We start from the raw sequence: 16,949 nt of genomic DNA on the forward strand, positions 1-16,949 counted from the left end.
TATTCTACACATGAATACCAACTAAACATTATCCTCCATGCTTTCTGTCCTAACACTCCTTTGCTTGAAATAGCAGGGAGAATAGTTCCTGGACATAAAAATAAATAACAACAACAAAAGCTAACATCTGCACACTCTCTAGAGGCAAGGCATTATTCTAGCCACTTTGAATGAATTCCTAATCCATTTGAACCACCCACTGATTTAGGTACTGTTAAGACCATCATATCGCAAACATAGAAAACTGAAGTTCATCCTGCTAGACAGTGGAGCCAGAACTGGTACCTCAGCAGTGACTGCCAGGTCATTAACCACAGGGCTAAGTTGCAGACAAGACATTAGCACAGTGTTGTTACTCACTGACTTGTAATAATCAATACATGTCACTCAACAAATGACGACTGGTACAGCTACTTAATATTTGATTAGCTGAATATTTATTTATATTTTGTCACTATTAAATACCGCATTGATTATCCCATATCATTGCTTTATCTGCATTTCTTTTGGCTATAGAAGAGTACTAGTTTTGCAAAGAAATTCCCACTATGACATTCATAATGAGATAATATCGTGCATACAAGCTAGCCATGGGCATTCATCTACTTGTTATTTGGTAACGATATGAAAATACCATGAGAGTATTGTACACACAAATTGTGCTTATATCTCTTTTATTATATACTATGTATGCATTATAAATTCATATATATATTGGCTTATAGCATTATAAACATAAAACCAAGTGCATGGGACTTTGAGGGGCTGTTGATGGGTATTTTCAAAGGAAATTAATTTTAGCCTTTACATTATCTATGGCCCAACTTCTGTAGAAAGCAAGAATCTCCTTGATGTATAATATACATGTCAGTTGTGAACAGGAAAATGGCAAGAGCCAATGGTAACCTCTTCCCATTGTTTGTAGAGAGTATTTACTTAATTCTCAGTGTATGCCAGGAGCCATGTTAAGCACTGAGCATGGATAATCTCATTTAATACTCACAAAAGGCCTGTCATATAGCTACATTGAAAATTCAGCTTTTTTTTTTTTTTTTTTTTTTTTTTACAGATTAGCAGAGGGTAGCATGAAGTGATTGCACAGATTATTGGCGCTTACTCCTCCAGTAAGTGGCATAGCTGAGATTCAAGTGCGGGCAGTACAGAGTCCTAGGGAATGAGCTTCCATCAACTCTACCAGTCCCCCATTCCACTTTTTCAAACAACACCGGGGGAGTTTCTCTAAAATTTAAAGTTTAAAAGGAGACACACGTTATTGTAACATTATCACAATGTTTTGCGCCAATTTTATAAACTTTACAGTGCAATATGTGTTCCTTTTCTGAGGCAAACCAAACGTATATTTCTCAAGGTTCTGCTGCTATCAGCAGCATTGATGGAGGATTTTTTATACATTTGTAATAGATAGAAATAAACCAGAAAAAAAGAAGAAAAAAAAGTGGTGGAGGAAAAGGTGAACACTGCAAGAATACTCAAAAGGGCTGAGAGTTGCAAACGCCAAGATTGGCTTTGCATAGTAAATGGAATAGAACAGCTCTGAACTATAGCTTACTTTCCTGGTTTGGTCTGACAGAATGATTGAATGCTTTTGTACAAAAATCAGAGCCTTAAAAACAAGGGTTTGGTGAGATTGTAAAATGGTGTGCCACTTTGGCAAAACAGTCTGATGGTTGGTCAAAATGCAAAACATTGTTACTCTGTTACTCAACAATTCTACCCTTAGGAATATATCCTCAAACTATTGAAAATGTACACCTATGAAACATGTACATGAAGGTTTACAGCAGTGTGTTGCTAATAGTAAAAAAGTTAAAACAACTCAAATAGCTATCAAATACTGGAGAGAAATAAAATGTGGCTTATTCATACAATAGAATATTATTAAGACATAAAAATGAATGAGAAACTGACAGATTAAATGACTTTGGTGAACCTTCCTAATTTCATTTGTAGATCTTTCCATTTCTAATTTATAAATACATTTGGGGTTATAAATTATAAATGTACTGTCTCCTGTCAACATTGTATAATTCTATTTGATGATTTCTGTATCAAACATTATATGGAAATGTTTCCAAGTATTTTCTGTATTAACTGTGAATGAATAGAACAAAATAAATTGCCTGTGATGGAAAATATTATATATAAGAAAAAAAAAGGAGACACACGTGTTGACTCTCCAGGTCTCAACACCTTTCACTGTATTAGCAAAGCCACAATACTCTATATGAAGAATGCATGTCAAGATGAGAGGAGCCATCTCTGAGAGCTTCTTACTCTGCAGGCACATACTTTATCTTTAACTTTTATCAGAATGCTCTAAGGTGGGTAATTATTAGCATTGTTTTATAGGGAAGAAAATGGAGACTTATAGGGTTAGATAACTTGCCCAGGATCACACAGATGCTTATACAGGAGGGAGGCAAAAACCAGAGCATGGAGTTCATACTCATTGTTCCACACACCCCTCTCTGACTGTGGGGGGAACCAGCTTTCTGCAAAGAAGATGTAGTCCCAGCAGCTTTAGTGATCCAGGGAACACAAGAGGCTTTAACTTTATCAAGTTAACAGATCAGTATTAACCTAATCTCCATCAGTCTGTCTCCTGGTCTGTCTCTTAGCTGGAGTCATAGGCAGCAGGGTTGGGGCATGGGGAGTGGAGGGGCTTCTGAAGATCATCATAAAATTTATAAATTGCTTTGGTCTTCCTAAAATAAAAGGCACAAGGTAAACTGGCTGATTATGGCCTTGGCCCTAGTTCAAGCCATCAATTTTCTACAAGCCCTGGAAGTTGCCACGCAGTTATTAGCTGGCTTCTTTTATGCTGTTCTACCAGGTTGGCTTGCTTCTCAAAAGAGCCATGAATCAGGGCTGGGAATGCAGTTCAGTTGTAAAGTGGGACCTACTATGTTCAAAGCCTTGGGCTTGATCACTAACACTACAAAAAACAAATCAAAACCACCATGGGTGCACAGAAAAATAGGAAGTTATTCTTCCATTATCAACAGAAGGCTCCAAATGGTTACAAAAGCCAGAACATAAAGCCCATCCTTTTTTGGTACCCATTTCTTCTGTCCATCAATAGGTATTCTACCTACAGACCATCCACCTCTTTCTGTTGAATACTATCCTATCACAAAAGACCCATTGTGTCTTGCCTGGAGGTTGACTTATGTTGCATGCTTTAGTTTTGCTTTTAGAATTTTAGTACTCCTCAGTTGTAGGCATGCTGGGATGCTTGGTCATCCCATGGCCTGGTGTTTCCTTAGCAACACCCTAACAATCCTCACAGCTCTCATCTTGGATGTACTTTTAGACCAGTAGTCTACAGAACAATTTCTTTCTAAATCATAGATTCTGTGTTATTCCTTATCCTTAAAATCCTGCCCCACGATGGAAATTCAAAGTGAATGGCTTCCAGATACTGCATGATGTGGGTCTTTGCTGTGTCTCTGATTTCTTCACTCACTTTCTATTCCTCCTCCAGTATGCTATCAGTGGCAGGCTCTTCCCTCCATAGGAAGTTTGCCCCGACTCCCCTCTACCTAGAATGACCTTTCTCCACCTCTTCACATGTAGACACTCATGACCATGTATGATTCTTTAATGTACACCTCTGAGAATTGAAGCTCATTGACTCCTTAGTTATCATTTAATCATGAGTGCCCAACAGAGGAACTGACACCCAATAAAGCCCCATGAAATATTTTCTGAATGAATCAATGATTGTATGAATGAATATAGGCTTGCTAATGGAATTGCTATTCTAGTTGCTATCCTGGTAAAGGTGGGTTGCCAGGATTCAAGAAGCAAGGCCCACAGGGTTGGATGAGTAGCAGAGGTCATAGCATAAAGAGCCTCATAGGCCATGCAAATGAGTTAGGAATTTTTTCCAGAGGACAATAGGAACCTATGAGAAATTTTGACTTAGTGGGTGACATAAGTCTATTTACAGTCTGGAAAAGTGAGGTTGGAAAGATAGGTAGGGGCCCACTTGGCAAATGGTACCTTCAACCTTGGGCAGAGGCAGGAATTTAGGGTGTGTGTTTGCAATGTGTCTTTTAGAGCCAACAGGGTATTATTGCTCCCTTGGTCAACTTTTTGGAAACAATCAGCCAATTATGAATCAAAGGCCTGCATAGCTGCTTGTAACTAATTGCGTTTTTAAAACGTGTTTAATCACAAGCTTGAGATTATATGAAGGCCTTAATTGATGGCAAGATTGGCTTCAAATGGGAGGGAGTCAGCAGTGCCGTTTGTCTAAAGCTGAGTTTTATGGCATTTATCACTAGACTCACACTTGGAGAGGCACACTTCTACCCACTCCACGCAATCAGAGTTCATGACGTCAAAGGACCTTGAGAAAGTGTTAACTATGGTAAATATGGGGGAATTGAAATGCCACCATAGAAATAACCCCGGGCTAGAGATAAAGCCTATCTAGGTCAGAGAGGCAGAGGTGGGCTCAAATCGCTCCAGGTTCTCAGAAAAATAACTTCACAATCTTGAACAGGTGGCACAAATTCTCTGAAACTTATTGTCCTTATCTGTAAAGTGAACAGGTTGTTCGGTGATCTGGTTGTACACCATCTCTTTCTTCGTGATGTTTTAAATTGAATTTGTAGAGCAAGTTACCAGTCTTTTCATTTTTCAAGTCTGAATTCCTCCATACTGCATAACATAATGTCTTTAACACAATAGGTGACTAACAATTATTCCCTGGAGTCTAATTCAGGGTTCTAGAAGTCTATAATTATATGAATACTTCCAAAACCTATAGGGTTTCAGAAGTTTGTGAACTCCAATGCACCATTTGCATTGAATCGAATCTGAGCTATGAATCGTCTTTGAGGACACTTAAGGTATGTACCTCCTTTTTCAACCAGACTTGGCTGGCAGCTCCCTTCTGGGACTCCACATCATGATCCATGGTCTTTGTTGCCACACAAATCATATTATATTGGACATACATTGATGTATCTGTCTGTACTGCTAGACTGTAAATTCAGTGGGGAGAGCTTGGCTTGGTATGTTGCAAGCATTCAATGCAGATAGTTTGGATGTCTCCTACCTGACCTGATACTTGGCATCAGCTTAGTGAGCTACAAGCCTATAGGATAATTGGTTTTAAGACTGAAATTTATGCCTTAATCAAGAGAACACTCAACAAGGGATGATTCTTCCTTTCTGTCTCTTTGCTGAGTGTCATCTTTCTTTGTCCCAGTCTAATTTCAAAACCCATATAGTATCCATGTGCAGAAGCCATCTCTTTTCCCTTCAAAACCTGCTCCTTACTTTCTTAAAAGCATTGCTACTGAAATACATTGTTTTCAAAATCTGTCTTTAAAAGCAGCACCCTGCATTACAGTAGTTACCAAGATGCTTGAAGTCCATCCCTACAATGTCTTTTTATCTGTTGTGATTTTTCTCTTCCCACATCCTGACCCAGACCTATTGCCTGTGATTAATACTTTATACTACGGAAAACTTCAAATGTACATAAAATAAACAGAAAAGTAAAATGAACCCCCATGTGACTACCACTCACCTTCTAGAATTACCAGTATCGTAACATGCTTCATCCCCCGTGAAACTCCAGCGAGTTTTTGTCATACACCAGCAGTTCTCTTTTTCATGTTATTGAAGAGTTTTCCACCACATTAACAACACATCATCTGCTTGTCCGTTTTCCTACTGATGGAAATGTATTTGGGTTTGACTGTATATGCAGGCCCCCCCTTTATTATATTCTGATTTCTATTTGATAAACCCTAGAAACACAACTGCTATGTCATGGAATGAGTTTGTGTCTGGATGGATGCATAATCTTCTAGTCTCCTTTTTCTTCCATCTGGTATCAGCCTCCAAAATCTGAACAGCTACCATTGTTGTTCATGTCAAAGAAAAAATGCTGTTCATATCAAAAGTCTACCTTGGAAGCTCCAATAATCTCCCGTTGCTTGTGAAATGAAGTCAAACCTTTCTGATTTGATATCCTGATCATTCACCATTAAACATCAATGTTAATTGTCTGTGCTAATATCTTAACTCTCCCTATGTGTACTGGGCGCTGAATCTAGAGATGTGACTCCCACACTGTGCTGTATCAATGTTTTTAACTTCCTCAACCCAGAAAACATGATCAAAATAAAACTGGGTGTCTACACATGTGTAGCCTTTGTTGTCTGTTTCCCTAGAAATGGACTCTTTAAGGTTAAAAAGCTCATCTCTTTCAGTCTCCCAGCCTGTGGGCTCCACCCATGGAGTTCTCTACAGGTGATAGCAGAAACGGGCAGTGGGCATCTCTTACCATGTTGGGAAGAGGGGATTGAACCGACAACATCTTGAGGTGCTGAAGCCTGACGCTGCTGTGAGCACCCTTCATAACAAGTGAAGAAGAGCACCAAGAAGCCAAGGAAGGCTCTGAACAAAAGCAGGGATTGTTCAAGAAATGGACCCTTTTCAGAAGCCTTCAAAGCCATCCTTTCACAAAGCCTGGCAGGGATACAGTATCGAGCCTGGGTAGGAGCCAAGCATGGCTTTAATTTATTATTGCCAAATTGTTTGTTGTCTTTATTTGCCAAGACTTACTAATTGAACTTTTGTGGGTCTGGCTGCCCCTGCAGAGAATCAACCTTTGTCATCTGCTCTCCAAGTCTTTCTGTAAGATGTGCCAAAAAAGTGACCCTAGTAGTTGCTAATTTCCCTTCCTGGTTCAGGTTCTTGATTTTTTTTCCCCAAGCATGTTGCTGTTTTTATATTTTATTTTTTTCTCAGTTCCTCCCCAGTAAACACTTAGACTGAGTCAGAATGAAATTCATTGACCCAAGCAAAAGATTCTTGTTGAATGGCAGAAAAGCCTTCCCAAAGAACTGCATGGAGGCTTATTACCTCGAGCTTCCCATCATGCTTCAGCGACAGATAAACGCCCTCAGCTTCTGCTGTATCAAGAAGAGAAGCACTAGAGCAGCAGTTCAAACTGTGACTCAAGAACCAGCATGAGAATTTGTTTAAAGTGCACCTTCTTGGGCCTTGCTCCAGAGCCCCCAAAGCAGCAGTGTGTTTCAAGGCGGCTTCTGGGTGGTTCTAATGAATGCTCCAGTTCTTTATCACTGTTTCTCAACCATGGCTCAGTTTGTGCATTAGAACAGATGAGTCCCTGTAGTGGGCTAGCGCTGTCCACTGTGTGCCATTCAGCAGCATCTTTAACACACATCTCTAGATGCCGGTAGCTTTCTTTCCGTATCCCAATGTGATAACCAGACATATCTCCAGTCATCACCAAATGTCTCCGGTTAAAGGAAAAGTCACCTGGTAAATTAATGGACCAAGTACATGTTAGTCCTCTGTGCTCTTGGTTTTTGTCTGAGCCCTATTGACAAAGAAGTGCCAGATCCTCCAAGTGACTCCTTAGCCATAAAGAGTACGGGAAATGGATCTGCAAGGCAGCTTCCTACAAACACAGGGAGTTTTTGATCTCGATAAATCTTTCTTTTGAAGCCAGCCTCAGGCAAGTGCACATGGCTTTGGTTTTAAGAGCTAGTTGGTTTGCTAGATTACTTGATATATTCACATCAAAACAAAAACCACAGAGGCTTCGCCTCCTCCCGTGGTTTTATTTGCTTGCTATCTCCAGGGAAGAGACAGGGGCACTGAGTTCATGGCGGGTGCTTGTAACATGCTGAGATGTGAAAGCTTCACATGCTAGCTCTACCTCTCTCCACCAGCACAGAAGGTTTCCCTGAGCATTCCCTTCTGTAGAACATTCCTACTGCTCATTCCTGTTACATTTGAATTTGTAGGGTACCCAAGCCAGGCCATCAGCTATCAGGCATCATTACCCTCCCTGTATCCTGCCCATTGTACCCTCCCCAGGAACCTGAACTATGCAAAGATCACCTTGGATGAACTCAACCAAAAATGAAAGCAAATGGTCATATAAACACCAATGCAAAGACACAATTCATTTAATCATTGGGTTGGAGTTTATTGAGCAACTGCTTTGTACTAGCACTGTACTGGGTCTGAAGAATTTGAAGGAACCAGCAGCCTCTGCCCTCAGTAGCTTATCATCAGACAAAGGTAGGAGCCATTTCTAACGGGATGGAAGGCCCTGATAGAAGAGAGAACTACCAGCACTGTGGGACTGTGCTTCACCATTGAAATCTCTGTGCTTGGAACATCCTAAGAACTTAGTATTTGTTGAGTGACTTAGAAGGAAATCATCATGTACTGAGATAAAAATTCTAGCCAATGTAAGTGCTGTTTGGATTTTTAAGGAAAAAGCAAGAAGGAAGAGTGTAAAGCTACCACAGACAGAGAAAGTAGGTGTAGGGACAGTGAGATGGGAATATGAGCAATAGCCTTGAATGGGCTCTAGGAAGATCTGAAAGACGTGTTTGAAGAAATGTTTGCCTGCTTGTCTGTTGCTGTATTAAAAATATGCCTCCCTAACAGTGTTTAACTTTTTTAATTCTAATTTTGTGCTTAAGGAATGTGGAAGGGCTTGGCTGGGCTGGTTCATCTCTCATTTATGTGGTGTCAACTGGTATGGCTGAGGCTAAATGTCTATTTTCAAGATGGCTTCTTCATGGATAACTCTGATGCCTTGATATTTATTGACTTCTTTCCCTCACCAGAACTTACAGTCTAGGGCTTTTCCATAGGACTTATATTTTCCAGAATATGGCAATCTCTGGGTAACTGGACTTCTTATATGGCATCCAGCAGCCCCAGAGAAAATATTTCAAAGAGAATATTCCAAAAGGCCCAGGTAGAAGTCAGCAAGCTTCTTATACTCTAGGGTTGGAAGGTTTTGAACATTCTTCTTTTGGATCTTAATAATCAAGCAGGAAACCACAGCTAGCCCAGATCTGGGGAGATAGGAGAAATAACCTCTTCCTTTACTAGAAGAATGGTTTCCAAACAGAAGGAGGGAGGGGGCTTAATGGCCACTGCCTTGGTCAAGTGGGTTCAAAGGGTTGAGGCATTGGAATCAAGACTGAAGAACTTGAGGCAGCAAGGGGTAAACAAAATTCCCTGGATTCTGAGAGAAGGTAGGGGAAGGTTTCAGCCCAGGGGTGGGGGCAATGGCATCATCTGACTGGCCTCACTTTACAATTGCAGGTCTCTGACAGCTGTGGGAATGTGGGGAGATAGAACAGCTCTGGAGGCAAGGAGGCGAGATAGGAGGATGTCTCTACAGCCTGAAAGAGCAAATGTTCCAGGAGATGCTGGGGGCTGAATAAGGGAAGGAGCCATCACAAGGAGAGACAATGAGGGAAATTCAAGATACCTGAAGGTTCCAGAAGCCTCTCCTAACACAATCATTTTCCCTTCAGAGTGGAGAAGAAAGGCCTTATTTCTTTTCTGGGCACTTGATGGGGGTGGGGTAAATGGCAGCTGGCAACTAAGTTTGCCCTCTGAGGCTTAATAGCCACACTTGTTCAGGTTTGTTAGGAGAAGGCCTGAGGAAAACAAACAGGGTTGGTGTGAAGACCATTCGGAAAGGCTCCCAGAACAAAGACTCCACTTGGCAGCTGTTGCTCCGAGCTGAGTGAAAGAAACAAAAGAGTTTGTTGAGCAAACACGAAATGAGCCTAATTGATGCAATTAAGGTGAAATTAAATAAAGGAAGGTTTTTAGCCCCTAAGTTCATGGAAAATTTTTCACAGGGGTGTCACCGGGCTGGTCATTTGGTGCTTTTAAATAAAGGGACGCACAGGATGTGGGAAATTGGCCTATTTGACCCTCTGGAGTAGATCAGCTGCGATGATGTGGGAGACACGTGTGCAATTGCAATTGCTGGGCCCTGGCTGCTGAGCCTTGGGTTGGGCATGACGAAGAGTTAGATGTGATGAGGTCTACTGCAGACACTCGGGAAGGACTGCAACAAGGCTCCAGGCTCCAGATTGCCTGCCACCCCGCTTTGTTCACTGCCTTTTACTGTCCGAGATGGCCTGGCTCATTACAGGGCAAGGCACTGCTCATCCCTCCCACTCCAACACCCGACACACACACACACACACACACACACACACACACACACACATACACACACACACACACACACACACGCTCATGTGTATACCCATGCATGAACCAAACCACATGCTACGATCTGAGTCTCTCTTCAGAGTAAAGCTTCTGAAACGCCTGTCTATAATGAGATATCCCAAATACTAAAACATGAAACAAACATATGTACCTTACATGTGTCCCCAAGCACTTCCCAGACATCTCAGAACTATAAAAGTAATGTCTGAAATCAACCTGAATGTGGACCTTTATTTAGTATGCAATTGCATGCTATCTACCACACACTAGGCTTTTCTTCAGAGCCCTTTAGATACAGACTCACCTATCCTCTAACAATCTATGAGTTAGGAATACTTTTATGCACTTATACAGATAAGGACTAGGAATAGAGACATCAAAGGGTTTTGTCAAACCACTGTGTAGAATTTGAACCCAGAACTCCAGGGACTGTATACTGTATCCATAGACAAGGCTCTCTTATAAGTAAGAGGTGGCACATACAGAATGGTGAAGTCCCTGGGAGCATGGTAGCAAGTGGGTCTGCATTCCACATCTGTCCCAGGCATGTCCACTCTATTCAACACCGAGTTCCACTCACAAATCTCACCTCCTGCTCTAGAGGCAGATAGGAGGCACCATCTACAAAGATTGGAAGAATATATTGTTTAACAATGTCTGGCACATGAAAGGATTCAGCCTTTTGCAAGGAAGTATAGATATAGTTAAAGATCTAGAGTTAGGATGTAGCTCAGTTGGTAGAGTGTCTACCTAGCATGCAGGAAGCCCTGGATTTAAGCCTATGGTAAACTAGGTGTTATTGGCACACATCTGTAATACTAACAAGATGTAAGTGGAAGCAGGAGAATCAGAAGTTCAAGTTTATCCTCAACTACATAGCAAGTTTGAGGCCAGCCTGGACACCATGAGACCATGTCTCAAGAAATATCTGATCAGAGAAAAACGAGAGACTTTTAAAAAATATAGGAAAATACAGGATTCAAGGAAAAGGAACAGAAGAATATAATTCTTAGAAACTATTTTTGAAGTAAGTCTTGTGTGATTTCCTCATTTCAAAAATGATGAAAGTCAGTTCTGGATCAATAGTTCTTAAATTTAATCTTCATTAAAAATGCCCAGGGGCATATCAGAAATGCTGATCTTGACATTGTTGCTGGAACCTCACCAGAGGTGAGGAATCCTTCAGTAGCTGATTTGTGAACTCTAGAGCGAGTTCAAGGATCTTTTTATCGACAGATTTCAAGACAAGAGTGTATCTTCAGGTAATTCCAATGCAGGTGGCTCATGGATCACCCTTTGAAATCCTTCAACAATGGAAGAAAGTCCATGGTTCCTTCCAGCATTTGTATTGCAGATTACCTTGAAAATACCTGGGATTCCAGGCCACTTTGGTAGATGAAGATGAACATGTGTTGGGGAGTTACAGTACATTTCCCCATTTGATTCCTCTGCCCCTGGGGTTTAATAATTTAAAGTGAGCTGAGAATGCAAGCTGTTGAATTTCAGGGAAACCATTTAGCCACAAAATCAGGAGCCAGGAATCACAAACACACATGCCAAAGGGCTATCTTCAGAACTTTCTGGACTCTCACAGAAATAGGGCAAAGACAAAGTAATAGTTCTGAGTCTAAGTGACATAGTTTGTTTCATTACAAAGTTACTGCAAACCTTTTTTCTTTTGAGAGAGGGTCTCACTCTGAATTCCCTGAGATCTGCCCACCTCTGCCTCCTGAGTATGGGATTAAAGGTGTGTGCCATCACACTTAGCAATATATATATATGTGGGAACTTCACTGTGGCAGAATTTAAATATCATAAAATTCATTTATTGTTTCCAGGAGTGGTAGCACACAGCTGTGATTTAAGCACTTGGGGAGCTGAGACAGATTATGAGTTTAAGGCCTGGACTACATAGTAAGTCACTGTACCAAAAAACTTCATTTAGGGTGAGGGAGACTGGCTCAGTGGGCAAAGGTCTCTGCTGCTAAGCTTGAAGACCAGAGTTCGTTCCCTGGGAATCACACAGAGGGAGAGAACCTATGTTTGAATATTGTCCTCTGACCTATATACTCATACCAAGATGGTCTTGTACACACATAATTTTTAAAAAATGAATAAAATGTAATTTAAAATAAAAACTTCACTTATTAAAATTGAATGTTTCTAGACTAGGGTTACAAATGGTTTTGTGCCACCATGTGGGTTCTGGAAATCAAACCCAGGTCCTCTGGAAGAGCAGCCAATGCTCTTAACCACTGAGCTCATTATGAGCATCACTATTATTATTATCCAGTTCCTGATGTTTCCATTTCTTTTTCTTTTTTTATTCTTCTCTCATGCATTACATCCCAACCTCAGTTTCCCCTCCCTCCATCCCTCCCGGGTCTCACTTCCACCTGCCCTCTCCCCCAGATCCACCCCTCTTCCACTTCAAAAAAAAAAAAAAAAAAAAAAAGAGCAGGCCTCCCAGAGATATTAACTTAACATGGCATAAAAAGTTACAATAAGACGAGGCATGAAGCCTCATATCAAGGCTGGACAAGGCAACCCAGTAGGAGGAAAAGGGTCTCAAGAGCAGGCAAAATTTCTATGGGTTCTGTAGTGATTAAAGTGAATGATGCTGTACATGGATCTGATAATTTGTGTGTATCCTTGCTCATAGTACACATAGTTCAAGGTTTATGAATTTTGTGATTTTTTTTTCCAGAATCCACTGTAGCACACAAGCTCTTCCACTTCTTCCATCTCTCTGATTTCCACTCCCATCCCTTTTTTTTTCTTCTACTTTTCTTTCTGGTTTGTTTTTTGGGGGGATGTGGGGGGGTGCAGCTAGAAGCTTAGATTATTGACATTTTAACATTTTTCTTTAGAATATAAGCTTTTCAATCTATGCATATTTATCTAAGGACTGCTTTAAATGCCTGCCATACATTTTGAGATGTTGCATTTTTCATGGTTTTTTTTTTTTCAGCTCATGATATTTCCTTATTGTGATTTTTCTTTTCTTACACCTATGGGGCATTTTGAAATGTGTTAGCCAAGTGTTATTCCTAGTATTTCTTTCTGTTTTGTTTATTTATCATTTTATTCTATTGTGGTTAGAAAACCTAGATCTGATGATTCTTATTCTTTCACACATTTTGAGATTTCCTTGTGGTTGATGATATGGTCCGCCCTAAGGGCTGCTCTGTGGGAGCTTAAGAGAATATAGATTTGGGCTGGGGACATGGTTGGGTCACTAAAATGCTCATTGTATGAGCATGAGGACCTAGGTTTGGATCATCATCACTCACATAAAAAGCCAGATATCTGGGTGTGGTGGCTTGTGTCTGTTACCCCAGTGCTGAGGGGAGGGATGGGCCAAAGATAGACAGGTCCCCAGAGACGGCTGCCCAGGAAGATTAGCTCATCAACTGAACACTGGGCTCAAGAGAGATCCTGTCTCAGAAAAAATCATGTGGAGAGTGATAGAGGAAGATGCCCAACACTGACTGATGACCTCCACACATTTGTGCACACCCCCCCCCACATGCACCCCACCCCCAACACACAAACACATGAGACTCAAGGATTTCATACTCTGCTGCTATACAGTTAAGCATCTTTTAAACACAAATAAGTTGGATTGGATAGTGGGAAATAACATGGTAAGCAAGCCATGATACCTGCCTTTTAAATTTTTAGTTCCTTGTTTGGGGGGTACCCAGGCAGGGGGATTGGGATCTGTCCCTGGTCTATGGGCAGGCTTCTGGGAATCTGGTGCCTGCGGTGTGACGCCTTGCACAGCCTTGGTGCAGTAGGAAGGAGCTTGGACCTGCCTAGGCTCAGTGTGCTGGGCTCTGTTGACTCCCCATGGGAGACCTCAATTTGGGGGATGTGAGGATGCAGGGTGGCTCGGGAAAGAGGGCTGGGGGGTGGGAGGGAGGAGGAGGGATCTGTGGATGGTATGTGGAGTGAGTATAAAATTTCTTAATAAAGAAAAAATTCAAAAAAAAAAAAAGAAGAAAACATACTGAATGGGACATGGGGAGGAAGGCAGAAAGTAGCATATTTCCATGGCTTCTGCTTAAGTTCCTGCCTTGGCTTATCTCAATAGACTGTGACCTGGATATTTAAGCCAAATAAACCATTTTCTATGCAAAAAAAAAAAAAAGAAAAGAAAAATTAGTTCTTGTAGAGCAGTGATTCTCACCTCGGAGCAACTTTGTTGTCCGCTGACATTTGGAAGGCAAATGGCAGGAGACATTTTCCTGATCTGCAGCGAGGGTATGGGCTCCTGGCACCCAGTGTAATTCTGTATGCCATAACTCACTGGACACCTCCAGCTCTCCCAGTTTAGAAACCCTGTTGCTGAGCACATCTGAGGCACTTAGTGGCATCACAAAGCGTCAGACAACAGATTTCCTGCTAGGGCAGTCACAGAGGCTGAAATCAATCAACATTGCAGCAGGCACCACACTGCTCCTATGTTCATTCATCCCTTTCCTCAGTAGGCTGTGAATAATTTGAGTATTGAGTTTTGCACTAATACTTCTGGTGGTTAGAAACACAAACAGAAAGTGAAGAGAGAGAGGGTTCAGTAGTTAAGAGCATTTGCTGTTCTTCCAGAAGACTCAAGTTCCATTCCCAGACCCATGTTGGTTGTCTCACAAGCTCCTAGGACTCCAGCTCCAGGGGATCTGATGCCCTCTTCTGGTCTCTGCAGGCACCTGCACACATGTAGTACACACACACACACACACACACACACACACACACACACACTTTATTTCAGTCTTAAAATATTTAAGATCACAAAGGCAGATTAGATTACAGTTTTATTTCTGCATACCAGGTGTAGAAGACTATGGTCTAGTTACTTAGACTCAGTTTCCCCAGTTGTACATATGAAAAATCTATCTGCCTTGTGGGAAAACTGTGAAAATTAAATCAACTCATTAGTGAAGCCTTTGAGAGAGCACACAGGATCACTACTTCATTATTGTTGTTATCATATCTACCACCCAGCCCAGTGCCCCACAAATCTGTGCACATGAATGAATAATGGAGCCATCATCTTCTCTGTGATGGCCTCAAGCTGTGCAGAGTGATCCTAACTAGGTTGGGACCTGTGAATTCTTCTTGGCTCCCACTTTGCACAGAGGAAGTCATCTATACGTACAGGAAGTTTAGGAGCCCAACTGGGACAAACAAGCCAAGGACAGATAGGCTGACCTGTGCTGCACCCTTGAATCTCCTACTAGCCTGATATGAAATGGTCACACAGAGGTGGTAAGGTCCCTGGGGAGTCCCAAGATGCTGTTCCCCCAGCATCACTCTGGGCCAACTTCTTCAGCTTGTTTTCCAAAAACCAGCTCTTCCTAATGGTGGAAGCTTTCCACTATATTCTCTGCTTGTTATGTCAACTTTGTGGTCAATACTGAAAGTTTTTGGATTTTTCCCTAAACATCTCATCTCCCTGTCTTCTGGGCAGCCTAGTGAAGATAGTGCATGGAAAGCAATTTACTCACATTTCATAAAGTGATGGGTAAGAGCAGAACTTCCTTCCATCCTGGTATCTAACTGTGTCTGCTTTGGGAAGAGGAAGACAAAGAAAGGGAGCCTCAAAGCATTCTGGTTTATATAGCAGAATTCACAGAGTGCCAGGGAACCTCAAACCAACCAGTAAGACATGGGTCCAAAGATTAGCTCAGAAGCAGGAGAGAGTAGGCATATTTAGACCAGAAAATATGACTTCATTTTATTGTTTTCCACTGTGCCCTGAGGGCTGCAAACTTCTGATGGCACAAACAAGATCTGGAGCCTTCCTCTTTATCAAAATGTCTTTATAGGCTACAGATTCACATCTTCAGACCTCATAAGCAGAATACGTCATCACTGCCTTTCTGGAAGTTCTCCACATGCTTACTTAGATGCTCTCTGGTGACAGCATGCAGAGAACTAAGTGATCTGGACTATGAGGAAACAGAGACGTGAGCAGCAGAGAGTGTTTGGGATTGAGTGGCTGCCTTATTTCCCAGCTTTCATGAAAAGGAAGTCCTATTTTCTGTATTTTAACTTTAAAAACCCAGAATACATCTTTCTACTTTGTCAAAGTTCAATAACTAACATTTTTGAGTATTAAATATGTATTTGACACTTTCCTAAATCCTCTGTGTATAAATTAATATCATTCATTATTTCAGAAATATCTCTTAAGTGTGGATTAAATAACAAAGAAAGTCTCTATAAAGAAAAATGGTGTATGTTTGGGATAAGCAAGCAAAGCTGTCATGCAGGACATGCCTGTCATGGGAACCGAGGTTGACTTCAAAAAGGACAGGGCAAAAGGAAACTTTGGGAGGCACAGTGAAGAGGACATGTAAGTTAATTTTCACCAACAGCCAATGGTGTTTAAGGATCATCAACCATGGAGACACTAGTCTGAGGTTAGATTGTTATTGGACAGGTGTTCTTGCAGAAGTACCTTCCATATCAGGTTGCAATAGGTCTTGGGTAGTGGAGTACCTCAGTAGGGTATATCGGGACAGTTCTTCCTGGAAAACACAGGTGAACATGATTCCTTCCTTCATAAACTTCTGGCCTTAATATGATCTTGTCAAGTGACTCCATTCTGATTATGACAACGTTCACCAAAACTGGGCATTGTTCTAAGTCCCAAGGATTCAGCCAAGAGCAGAATCTTCAGAGACCTGCTGTGGACTATGCTCCTTTATGCTTGTCAGTTAACAGATACACAAGAATATTAGATCAGATGCTAGAAGGCAGAGTCAATACAGCTGAGACAAAGACAGCGAGGTGTATGAATAGAGGCGCGGGACCTGGAAAGGTGCTGCAACCTCCAGTCAGGCGTTCAGTGAGCACTTTCCTACCAA

The 16,949-nt window shown here is 41.5% G+C and overlaps 1 long non-coding RNA gene across 1 annotated transcript; it reads right to left on the reverse strand.

Moving 5' to 3' along the window:
• Window positions 1-7,980: 7,980 nt before the first annotated feature.
• On the reverse strand, window positions 7,981-15,735 carry LOC143272936 (uncharacterized). Its single transcript, XR_013050618.1, has 3 exons — window positions 15,585-15,735; window positions 10,558-10,695; window positions 7,981-9,570 (listed from the first exon to the last, which is right to left on the reverse strand). It is a non-coding gene; the product is annotated as an uncharacterized LOC143272936 (long non-coding RNA).
• Window positions 15,736-16,949: the final 1,214 nt, after the last annotated feature.

This window comes from Peromyscus maniculatus, chromosome 4, assembly GCF_049852395.1.
Source record: "Peromyscus maniculatus bairdii isolate BWxNUB_F1_BW_parent chromosome 4, HU_Pman_BW_mat_3.1, whole genome shotgun sequence".
NCBI lineage: Eukaryota > Metazoa > Chordata > Mammalia > Rodentia > Cricetidae > Peromyscus > Peromyscus maniculatus.